Raw genomic sequence first — 12,651 nt, 5'->3', positions numbered from 1 at the left:
AAAATGTGTAAAATAACTTCTGTGCTTCCTTTGATGTAGTGTTTCAGTGTTTCTTTTACCCTGTGCACTATAAAATAGTGGGGCGTTTATAGTGCACAGGGTAGCTACTTTGAAGGAAATGGCAGTTTAACTAAAGCAGATGCTCATTTTTATGATCCTATATGGACATGGAAAAACTAACAAATTGAAAGTTTGTGAAAGATGTTTGAGGGAATAATTATATTGTTTGGGACCAGAAAATTAGTTCTTGAAAACGTACAGGTCGTAAATTGAAAGTTCATAAAATTGAGCATTGACTGTATCGTGAATTTTCTTGAAAAATAAATCAAGCTCAGGAGCTTTTTGAACATACTATTATATCATGAATAAAATCATCTTGTTTCTATTGTCTTTTTATTTTTGCACTTTACAGTTTGCTTTTTTTGCCCCATTTCTATGGCTTTGTTGTAGTGTAATGTCATGTATCAGGCTGTGGAAGGTTCAAAAAACAAATTTTGCTCCTCCAAAGCTGTAACAAATTTTAAATGATGAAATTTCTGCTTTGGAAATGGATGAATAATTAATGATTATGTTCCATTTATATTTTAAATCTTTGACATATACTTAGCAGGGGTCTATCTAAATTTTTTTTATAGGGTCCTGTTTTTGTGAAAATTTTCCTTATTTTTGTGAAAGGGTTATTAATCTTTTAAAAAATAATTTTGTCAAGCGAAATAATCTAGTTAATTTATCACTTAAGAAATTAAATGTCAAACTTATGGTTTCATTAATTTGTATTTTGTGAAGGGTCTGGAAAACAGACCCAAAGTTTGGCTGGAAGATTTCATAAGCGTTATTTTAAATGATAACCATTTATTTATGCAAGTATGTTCATATATTAATGAAAAATCTTATTGTACCCCCCCCCTTGAATTATCTTGTTAATCTATGATTAAAGATCCAATTGAAGTGTGTAACTGTTGATACAGATGATACATGCTGCTGCATAGTGTAAAACCATTTAATGAAACAACATTGTGACAAAATTCCTTGATCTTTCTATCAAAAAATTCATAATTGAATCAGATGTATCATTTCTCTCAATTATTTAGTCCAATTGTTGAATTAAGTAAGTTTGTTGCATTAATTTTAAAAAAATGATAATTTTTCTTTGTTATTCTTATTTTATTTATTGTGCCTTAATTCAATTGATCAGTTTTTCTTCGATGATGTAAAAATGTCTATAATTATATTAATTTGCTTGTCATTACTGTGGAATGAGTATTTTCGAGCTTTGTGATGTGCATATCATATGTTGCTCTTTGCAGCTTCTATAAATATATATTATTTGTTTTATACTTGCCTTGACTTTGACGATTTGATTCAAATTTCTTGTTTGTTGATGTTTTGTTTATTCATGCTGCTATTACGTGTGTCTGACTTTCAGTCCTTCATGTCAGTTAGTCTATAGTGGATGTCCAGACTGTGAATTTCTCTATGGGTTTTCAATTTTTTACAGAAATAGAGCTGTATAATTTTATATATTCTTTAGCTCTATGAATATAGAATTTTATACTTTCAGGTTCTCAAGTGCCACTAATTTACCAAAGACCTTCGTGTAATTTTTTTGACCTGCATAACATTTGTCAAACTGAATGTTGAAGCTTCTAGTTTTCAGTATTAGCATTACCCGTAATATATGTGATAACAGAAGTAGGATAATAGTAATTGTTTTGTTACATCTTTCTGCTGTTCTTTTTCTACTGTCTTCTCTTCACCCCTTGAGTTTCCATATATTAGGTATATGTTAGTCTTTTGTCACAAAGAAATATGTGTGAAGGGAAAAAATATATGTATATTATTTTAGACACTTTATATACAACCGAGATTGTCACAATTTTTTTTCCTTTCCCTCTTTAAATAAAATTTGTTACTTTGATTGAATACAGTTTTTATTCAATAAGAAAGTGTGGAATTGGGCATAGGTGTCTTTGTATGTGTACTAATTTTACTTAATTGTATTGATATCTGCAGGAAATTCATGAGAAAATTCTGCCAGTTCTGGTTTCTTATATGTGAGTAATATAACCAAAATACAATTTTATGCATCAATTACTATTATGTATATATATATATTTTTTTGCCCTCACACTTTGCACGAATCATATCTATCCAAAGATGATCCTCTATTCCAGTGTTTCTCAGACTTTTGCCGCCCTGGACGGCAAAAGTTTATTGACAGCTCTTTAGAATAGTTTAAACCACTTCGAAGCACTGAACAGGAATATGTCATTGTCACCCACTGGCTGCAATCCCTTTGACAAAGGTTGGCAACAACCTTAGGATCCACAACGCACACTTTGGGAGGATTTCACACCACAATCCATTCATTAGGCAATGGATTCTAGCTGGTGCAGCACATGTGGCCCTTGGTGTTCTTTTCCATGGCCTGTTTACGATTTTGAGAAAATAGCTATTTATATCAATCAGACATCAGGCCAGTGGTTCTCAAACTTTTGTCACCCACAGCTCCCTTACCCAATTTATGGCTCATCTGCGGCTCCCCAGTTATAGTTTAACAGATTTTTCACTTTAATTTCTTTTATTGTCACTCAAATATTCCCAGCTCGTGCTAATGCCAACTTCGAAAAAACACTACTCTATTCAATAGGTTATATTCAGTTTCTGTGTTGAATACTCCATCCAATATTTGGATATGAGTTAAAGATTAATTTATCTGAGGTATAGCTGTAAGATGCAGGACTTGATCTTTGAAAAAAAGTTTAATTTCTAATTGCTCATGCTTAACAATTCTAGGGAAGAAAGTTTGTCAGCAACATAATTTTTTTATAATACATTGTTCGTTGGTCACAAGTTAGCTCATGTTTTTATTCTCAGCCAATGTGATGCATGAGCTTTTAAAAAACTGGCCTACAAGGTCTTCAGTTTAATAAAGAATTCATAAAATTGGGATTACTTCTAAGTTAGCCAAAATATCTGCTGCTTTTCTTCTACATCATAAAATCCTATTTCATGTAGTGTTGATTGAACTTTTTAAAAACAAAAAAACAAGGTATGTACACTTGATTAGTCAAGCAGATATTCACTGGCAACATTAATCGCACACATTTGTAATAATTATTGTATTCTGAATCAGATCCATCAATGACATGATACAGTGGATCATGATATGTTTTTTCTTCAGTGGGAGAAGGAATAGAAACCTAATTCAATTTGTTTTTAGATAAGTTTTGTTTGGTTGATAGCAATTAAGTATTGTTCAGTGTTATACAAAGATAAGGAATTTATTAGTATCTTCAATAGTGGGGACTATTTTTGGTTTAATGCTATGGTCTTATGCAGGGTGAAAACCTGAATTTGCGCTTTACCTCAAATAACTCTTAAACCATTGACTATGGAAACATACTTTTAATTTAATAAATTATTTAAGTAATGTGCTTGCACATCTTAGAGCTAAGTATATGTACAGCGATTTGATAGCCCTGTATATATACAGGGATATGAAATTTTTTTATACCATCCCCCCCAATTAGAAAGTTGTTGCCCTGTCTTTCCTGAGCCCAATAAAAAAAAATCATATTTTTAAGTGAAATATTCATTAAGGTACTCGCATTCAAAAATTGTTAAAATTGGGAAAAGAACCTCATAAACTTGCAGTTGCTTCATATGCTAATACTGCGCTTAAATTTATTTTTATTTAATGTTTTCCAGGAGAGACAAGGCAACAACTTTCTAATGGGAAGTTACAGAACAGGGAAACCGTTTAAAAATAAAATTTTGTATCTTGGTAAAATAGATGGACATGTTATTTAAATACTTTTTCTAATGGAAAGTAGGTTTCTCTATAGCTACGGTTTACGAGTTATTTGAGGTGAAACTAAAGTTTTAACCCTGAACAATCGATACATCCTCTGAAAGTGCATTGGTTTTGTTTCATTTTTTTTAATATAATTAGATTCAGTAGCCCCGCCCACATGGGAAATAGAAAAAGCAGGTTTAAAACCTGTTTCAAGAATTTTCGCCAATGACTGCTCTCCATTTCATTCCTTAAGAAGGAAAAAAGTCAAGTGGATGTACTCCCATTGCTATGGCAATATTTGCACATGTGAACAGGGCTAATGAGAGTTATTTTAGCTTGATCTTTCTTCCAATACATATCTAATGATGCATAACTAAAAAATATTGCTTAGATTTGACGAGTAAAAAAGTTTATTTTGCTCAAAAGTATTCTCAATGTTTTGTCTTTTTTCCCCTCGGCCTCAGATAAATGATTTTACTCCACATATTATGTTTAAAATTTAAAAAGTCTTTGATCTTGAAAATTCAGGAAAGTATTTTCTTTAACTTGTTGTGTCCTGTTCGTGAATTATGAAGATGGTACAAGTTTAGCTTGAAAATTCTTGTCTTAACATTAGCCGTTATATACCTCTTCCATAATGCTATATATAGCGTGCATTTAATTTTTTTTATTGTGTCACTCAAATTATCTGGTAAACAGTTATGTTGCTATTGGTTAATCTAAATTATAATTTACGTTGGAAAAAAACATTCTACCATAAAAATCAATAGTAATCCTTTTTGTCAATGCTCAATAGAACACGTTGTGCTCTATTATTTGTTTTTTTTGGAATTATTTATTTCATAATTATGAAATAGAAGAGCAAATTTTTTTAATCCCTCTATTTCTATATTTGAACTAAATTTTTGTTGTCTGAGGGCAGTATTCACCGACATGGTTTAAACTGTAGTCACAATTTTTTGATAAGAGATCGACACTGATTGGTTAAATTCAGGTTTTTAACCAATCTATGTTGATCTCCTTATCCAAAAATTGTGACTACAGTTTAAACCATGTCGGTGAATATGGCCCTGGGTGTCCTATTGAGGAATAAATTCATATAGCATTGGCACTGAATTCTTTTAAACAAATGTATTCTCTGCCCAATTTCCTATTTCTTTGTATAAAATTCAGAAATCTTGAACTCATTTTTTCTGTGCATTTTCCTATGCCTCTGCATGGTTTTCTTTTTCAAATACAGGATATGATCTCATTATATCTGGTCATTTTATGTACCCACCTATTCCTCATTTCTTTTGTATTCCTTCTCCTGCTGTTAATAAACAGTGGCACAAGCTTTGCGCACGCTTTCAAAAACTGAACACGTTACATTAGTTCTAATCTTTCATTATCTTATTGTCAAGTTTTGTATAAGAACAATATTACCAATCATTTTGTTTTGTAATATTGGCTAATTAGAATAATCATTTTCCAGGGGAAATGAAAGTTCTATCTTGTAATATAATAAACATTTTATTTTAAATATATTTTCCTCAAATTTTATCTAATACTATACTGTTTTATGCATTTATCTAATTGCCCATTCCAGTTGATTTATGTGATGTTGAAAGTTTTACATCCAGATCAGGGTTTAAGCTAGGTAAAAAATTCCTTTTGCAAAAAAAACGATAATGAGGGGAAAAGCTTTAGCAAAATGCTATAATGCTAATGATTGATGGTTGGATGTCTACTCGTTTCGTACCTCCTGTATGCAGATTTGTGAAAGTGGCTACTACTTTTGCATTTTGCAAAAAATGCAACCGTAGCTTAAATCCTGTCCCAGATTCCTTGCATGCGACTTCGAGAAAAAAATGGCAAAGCATGATGATGGCATAAAAATGATATGTAGTCAGTTTGTGTTTTTTTGGCTCCTCTCTTGTATATTTTCCATTTAGGATATATTCATAATCCAGTAAACTGAATGGGGGGTGGGGGAGGATTCATAACTTCATGCAGAAGTTTAACTTTTTTTTTTAAATCTTTGTGGCAACCCGTATGCAGCATTTTGAAGAAATTTTCTTTGTGCATAAAATGGGATTCATATAGAACAATGCAACTTGAACTGTGGTATGCAAGACTCTGTAGGCGAGCGTAATCCTGTTGAAACAAGACTGACATAAAATTAATGAATTTCATAGCTAAAAATTATAATTTGTATCAATCTCAAGAGTTGCCCGAGATATGGGGGACTTTGAATGCTGGGGTTCCAAACTACAATGTAAAGTTTAAGAAATACTAAGGAAAGAGAAATGATTAATTGGTGAAGTTTATGTTGAATGAATAAAGATATTTTCTGTGTATATAGGTATCCAATAGTTATATTCTTAAATTACTCTTCGTATTTCAATCAAAATACATCAATTATAATGATGTATGTGCTATCCCGGTGATACTTCAATATCTTGTGTCTGCATGCTTTCTAGCGAAAATTTTGAGCACTTTGTTTTTTTACTTTTTCCATTCAAAATAATCAAAACCGATGCTTAAAATTCATCACAGAATTATTTGTGTATGAGATATTACAAATTTCATTTGAAATGAAATCTTGTTGTCCTCATTTTATTAGTAAGATAGTCTCGTTACTGTTGTTTCATTGGCAACATGTGTGCGGGTGCTCATTTTTCTCTTTTTTTTTTTTTTCTGTTGAATGCTGTGGACATTGTTTGTGTTTCTCATTTTCTTTGCCTTCTGTACATGGTGTCTGAAATTTAGTGCTATCGAGAATGCTTCCATTTGTGGGCCCTTTATTTAAAGCACAAAAAGTGAAGAAATGCGATGAGAAATTTGTTGAGTCGAATCAACAATTGTAAGTATCGGTGGCGTTTTGGAAAGAATTTTTATATTTGCACCTGAATGTTTGTAGTTTGTGTGAAGATGATTTATAAAGCTGCTTGTATTTGCACTTTGAAGAACCTGGTTAGATGCTTTGCAATTTTTATGATGCCAAAATATTTGTTTCTATCAGAAAACTAATATAAATTTGTGGCCAAATCATCGATTTGTTACCAAATATTTTTTTTTCCTTCTTTATTTATAGAAAGAATTGTGTATTTCATATCAAAAAAGTACTCTGGAAAGTGTTTTTCATGTATGATTTTGGACAAGACGGATAATATATACAGTATATGTTTTATTTATGCTTTATTTATGCATTTTTGGTGTTGGGGTTCGTAGTTGTTGCGGAAGGAAAAAAATAAATTCTTTAATAATTGTATCCATAGAGGAAATCGATATTATTACAATACCCTCGCCGATTTAATAGATTATGCACGATTCAGATTTCTACTACTAATTAATCATTTGTACATATCATTTTTATTTCTTTTGGTTTTTACAAAAATGTGCAAAACTGTGATGGATCAAACAGGTGCAAACCTTTGTTTTTAAACGAGCAGCTATAAGGTAGCACTTGAGCACTCATTTTACCGATCGGGTGCTAGACAGACAGACAGTTTGTTGGTCAAACTTCTTGCTGCTAGAAAATTGTATTTGATGCCTGTGAATAAATGTTTTTTGTGTCAGGTAGCTGTGTTTTTATTTAGAAACTAATATATAGCACACACATTTATATTCAATTTTAAAAGAAGGTATTTGGTGAGATGCTGAGAGAAAGCCATCAACTTGCCTTTCTGATTATTTGCAGAATTCATATTGCTGTTTCAGAGAATTTTAGCACGGCTCTCTTCTATTACCAAGGCTGCAACATAGAAAGAGGGAATCTCAAGGAGGGGAAATCTGGAGGTTCAGCACAACACCCCCCCACCCACCACCACCAGAAACGTGATTTCTCACGTTTCGATTGACACAGGACATCCCCCATAGAAATCAATGTTAAAATTGCCGATTTTACTTTAGAAATGAAGTTTAATATAGTTTTCCCCCACACAATTTTTGGAATTGATTAAAAAATGAAATATTGAGTTCGCTTATAGAGATACGAAACCCAGATAATGTAAAATAATTAGCCGTTCCTACTTATGAGTTGGATAACCATAAAATAATATTAACCATGCAATCGATTCAGTCTTCTCCGATCCAGAAATTCCCAGCTACCCCGTATATTACAGTAAAACCTCCCATAACGATCACCTCCGAACAACAGCCACATTTTCTTGAAACGAACGCATCCCGTTGGATTAACGTTAAGGTTGACCTCCGAACAGGGATTTCTGAATAACGGCCACTTTTGGCCATAAAAACGATGCATATAAGAAAAATAGACCGATATTTGTTCTGGGGAGTTTTCTTGAATCCCACGAACCATGAATGTAAATATGGATTCTTCTCTACGTCACAAGCTTGGCTAAAGACTTTCGGTGCCCCTTTTGCGAATAAGCCGTGCGCATCAGTAAAACTGACCACGAAAATTCCCAGCTAGAATAAATGTATTAAATTCAGTTTCAATTTCAAGCAAAAAACGTTTCGTTCTAATTTTTTTCTGAAATTATTTGCCCTCCATCACTGGTTTGGCGCCGTTCTTATAGCGGCGAATTGTGCGGCCACACAGCCCTAGAGCCACCATTGCTACTTCAGAGATTTCCAACATGTGATCCACGGCTTGGGATTCACATGTAGTTGCTAACGGGTGTGCAGGATTTTCATGCTAAGTTTATGTATTTCGATTGCAGATTAAAATATCAGGTATTGCGAAACTGCTTCTTTTGAGTGATTAATAGTGTGAATTATTACAATTTTACATGGAATCAAAAATTTTAATTTTCTCTTCAGAAATGTTGAATCTCTTAACAACGGCAATCTCCCAATAACGGCCACATTTTCTCGGTCCCGATAGTGGCCGTTGCTGGGAGGTTTCACTGTATCATTCACTTTTAAAAAATATATCTAGTTCTTTATACAGTGGAACTTCTCTTAACAGACACTTTTCTGATCCCCAGTTCCGTGGAATACCCACGTCAACTGTGATTATGTATAATCCCAAGCTCGCGGGTATTAGTAAATAATCCATCAATTAATTACTTGATTAACTGAACATAACTATTCAGTTATGTTCAGTTAATTCAGCTGATTCCGAATTGTAATGTTGGTTTTGTTTGCATATGTTGGATAACGTGTGAAGAAAGTCAATATTGTACGTCAATACGTTGTTATGAATGTGTGTGTGTGTATTTATCTTCTTCACATTTATTTAAGTTTAATTTAATTTTTATAGCAAAATATGTGTGGTGCACGTACCATGTGTACGGGTAAAAAGAATTAATTGGTTTAATTAAAAGAAGAAAGGTTATAAATTTTTCTATCAGACTTTCAAATTTTTTATTTGGGAATTATGCATAATCGCCAGTAAAAGTGATAAATGTAGTGAAATTTAATCAAACCTTTATCAACCCGATTGGTGATTATGCATGACCACCGGTGTATTACTTTTACAGTGATTAAAATGTATAGGAACCAATTGCGACCAAAGCCAAATGTCGTATAAACGAGGTTCTACTGCATATAGTACCTCCCCAATAGCGGACAGAAGCTGTGGTCCCATGGGGGTCCGTTATCGAGAGGTTCTGCTGTAGTTTCAAGGGATTACTATAGTTCTGCAACTTAAGTAAAATCATTTTTTTAATTCATAAATCCATTTCTTATGCATTGACTACGCTGGAGTGACACAAGTTGACCGCATCACACATCATTGTACTAAATTATTCGAGTTGCTCTGTTGCTTTTCTTCAAAAAAAGAAGAAAAATTAAATATGCTTTACTTTGGTGTTGTTGAATGATAAAGTGTAATCTAAGAATACCTCATGTACAGTACAAATGCGCACTTTCGACAGAACTCATTAATTAGTAAATTGCCCATGGCGATAAACCGGAGTTTTGCTCGATTTGAACGAAAATAAGTACCGTATAACGTGAAGAGAAAATGCATCAAGACTAAAATCGTAATTACCGACAAAACTGTGGCTTTTCAAAACATTATTTCTTCTTAGGACTACACTATAAAAGTTTGATAATAGTTCCTTTATGAAACTTTTGTAGTTATCTGATTACAGCCTGATTGTATCTGATTGCTTTCCTTAGCAATGAAAATCATCAGGGGCGGCTTAAGCGAGGGTGCAAGGGGTGCGGTGTACCCGGGCGGCAGGTTGTAAGAGGCGGCAGCTTAGTCTTTAGTTAGACAAAAAAAAAAAAATTTAAGATTTTGAATACTAAGCATTCACATGACCAGAGGCGGATTCATGGTTTAGCTGACACTGTGGGCTATAAAAATTTTCCTGTCCTTTTATAACAGTTTTTATTTCTCGATTTGTCTCTTATCTAACCTTGAACAATATCTGACACCGCCCACTGGCATTTGATTGGTTGGATGGGGAGGGGGGGGGGGGGGCAGAATAAAAAACGTGATTTACGGTAAAAATACCTTCAACTTTTTTTTTACAAGACGGAATAGTTCGGGGTGGCTGAAATAAAGCAGATCAAGTTCAACGAGATATCTCGGCATTGTCGCTGAAAGGGTTAGGCCGTCTCTGATCCCAGCCTGGGAGACCCCGCTGCAGGATGTGGGGGGGGGGGGGGCATGGTCAGGGCCATCTTAACAGCATCATGAGTTCCCGGGCCAAGTGATATTTCTGAGGCCCTACCTGGCAAATTTTTGAAAATTTCAACCGGTTCCCATTTTTGTGAGGCCCTTAAGGGATTTTTATATGTGCCACGGATCGTTTGTGTTCTGGAACTGTGTCGCGGGTTACTTAAGTGATCTTCGAATGTGAAAGTGATCTTTGACGCCTTATTCTTCAGTGATCCGAAAATGTGCCTCGGGTCATTTAAGCGATTTGTAAATGTGCCGCTTAGTTCATTTTTACAAAATTAGGTTTGGGGGGGCAAGCCACATCAGATAACTTTCAGGGCCACATTTGGTCCGCGGGTGAAGGTTTTACCACATATGGCTAAAAGCAGCGGTTCTCAACCGGTGCTCCGCGGAGCCTTTGTGGCTCCTTGTGCACTCTCCAGGGGATCCGCGGCCGCTCGAGGGAAAAACGGTAAAATTAAAAAAAATAATTATAAATATTTTATAATTATTAAATATTAATAATTATTAAATATTTATTTAAATAGTAAAAATAAATCAGTAACTTTGATCAGTAATTAAAAAAATTTCCCATGGGGCTCCGCCATAGAATTTGTTTACTAAAAGGGCTCCACAAATCAAAAAGGTTGAGAGCCGCTGGCTTAAATGATGGGCTGCATGAATTTCTTAAAGAGAAATTTTGAGTTCTTACCCTTCAAATGGCATTGAAATTAACATAAATTGATTGTAATAACATACAAAGGTATATTTTTCGAAATTTTAATTTTTAAAAATGTTTTTTACATTAAAAAAAATATTTTTTTTTCGTCTGGGGGGGGGGGGGAGAGGAGGCACACGAGCTCCCCCCTCCCCCCGCTTCTGATCCCACCAATATGTGTTGGAGGTATTATGGGGAGGTATAGATAAGACCTCCATGGTGTTAGGAGGTAGGGGGCAGCGCTGACGAAATTTTGCTGACAAGGGGGGGGGGGTCAGAGTTTTGCTTACTTTTTCTGACAAGGGGGTCAAAAATGGCTAAAATTTGCTTACGTAATACTTGAACGGCCCCTGAAAAGACATCAAGTGAGTTACATTCATGACATGACATGACACTTTATTTTACGTCCTTTATACTTACAAGGCTGTAGGACCGCTTTAAAACAAAAATTTACACTACGTAATATACATGTAAATATGTGAGTACATATACGTAATGTGAATACATGAATGCAAAATTCACATTAAAGATGGTAGAATTTGCACAAATCTTACATGATAGGGATGGGGGAAAATCACACTTGGAAATTCTGACCAAAAAATACACATAGAGAAAGCAAAATATAAAATTTCAGAGAGCCTAAAAAACAAAAAAACACACACACAAACAAGAATTACGAATTTTCTTTTCCATTCAAATGCTTCTCACATTCTAAAAAATAAATAACTGCGGTATACATAACATAGGAAATATCTCATTTCACATCTGATGTGAATACAGAAACAGAAAAAATCAAAATTCAACGCAAATTAAAATCTGTTACATGCATAAAGATATTTTTCAAAAGCATGAACAAATTGTTCAGCATTCGCCTTTAATAAATTCATCCAAGACAAACGATTGACATTGGGAATCGAGAGGCTAATAGCAAACTGACGGCGTTGTTCAATCCAATGTTTACAAATGAACATGAAATGCAGTGAAGTCTCAGAATCTGAACAATGATCACAGATCGGAGATGAAATCTGATTTATTCTATGTAAATAATCTTTGGTGGGTGCTCTGTTTTTATAAGTAAACGATAAAAAAGTGTTTCACATTTTCGACTGTGAAAAAATCGTGAGTATAATTTAACACAGTTGAAAAAGTCGATTGCGTAGATATATTCGTTTTGACAAGTGAAATGCTGATCAACGTTGTTTTTAAAACAATTTTCAAAACGATTAAGAATATCTTCCGTAAAAGTGAAACAAGGAAAGTTTAAGTTATTATTTCTTGTCGCAAGTCGTGCTACTTTATCGGCAATCTCGTTATATAAAATATTCTTATGGCCGGAAGTCCACACCAAAGTGATTGAATTTGCAATGTTTTTTGCATGTTACAGATGCGTTATATTCATTCGTTGCTGCTTCACGGAGACGTTACTTTTGGTAGAACTCCTTAATACTTAATACGTAGGGTGACCATACGTCCCGTATTTCCCGGGACAGTCCCGGTATTTTCTGTATTTTTGGTCGTCCCGACTTTTTCGCAAAAGTGTCCCGGTTTTTCCCGTATTTTACACGACGCTTACTT

This window comes from Pholcus phalangioides, unplaced genomic scaffold, assembly GCF_987345545.1.
Source record: "Pholcus phalangioides strain wild (caught in Gottingen) unplaced genomic scaffold, Ppha-v1.0 ptg000009l_1, whole genome shotgun sequence".
NCBI classification, from domain to species: Eukaryota; Metazoa; Arthropoda; class Arachnida; order Araneae; family Pholcidae; genus Pholcus; species Pholcus phalangioides.
This window is presented reverse-complemented; position numbering follows the sequence as displayed.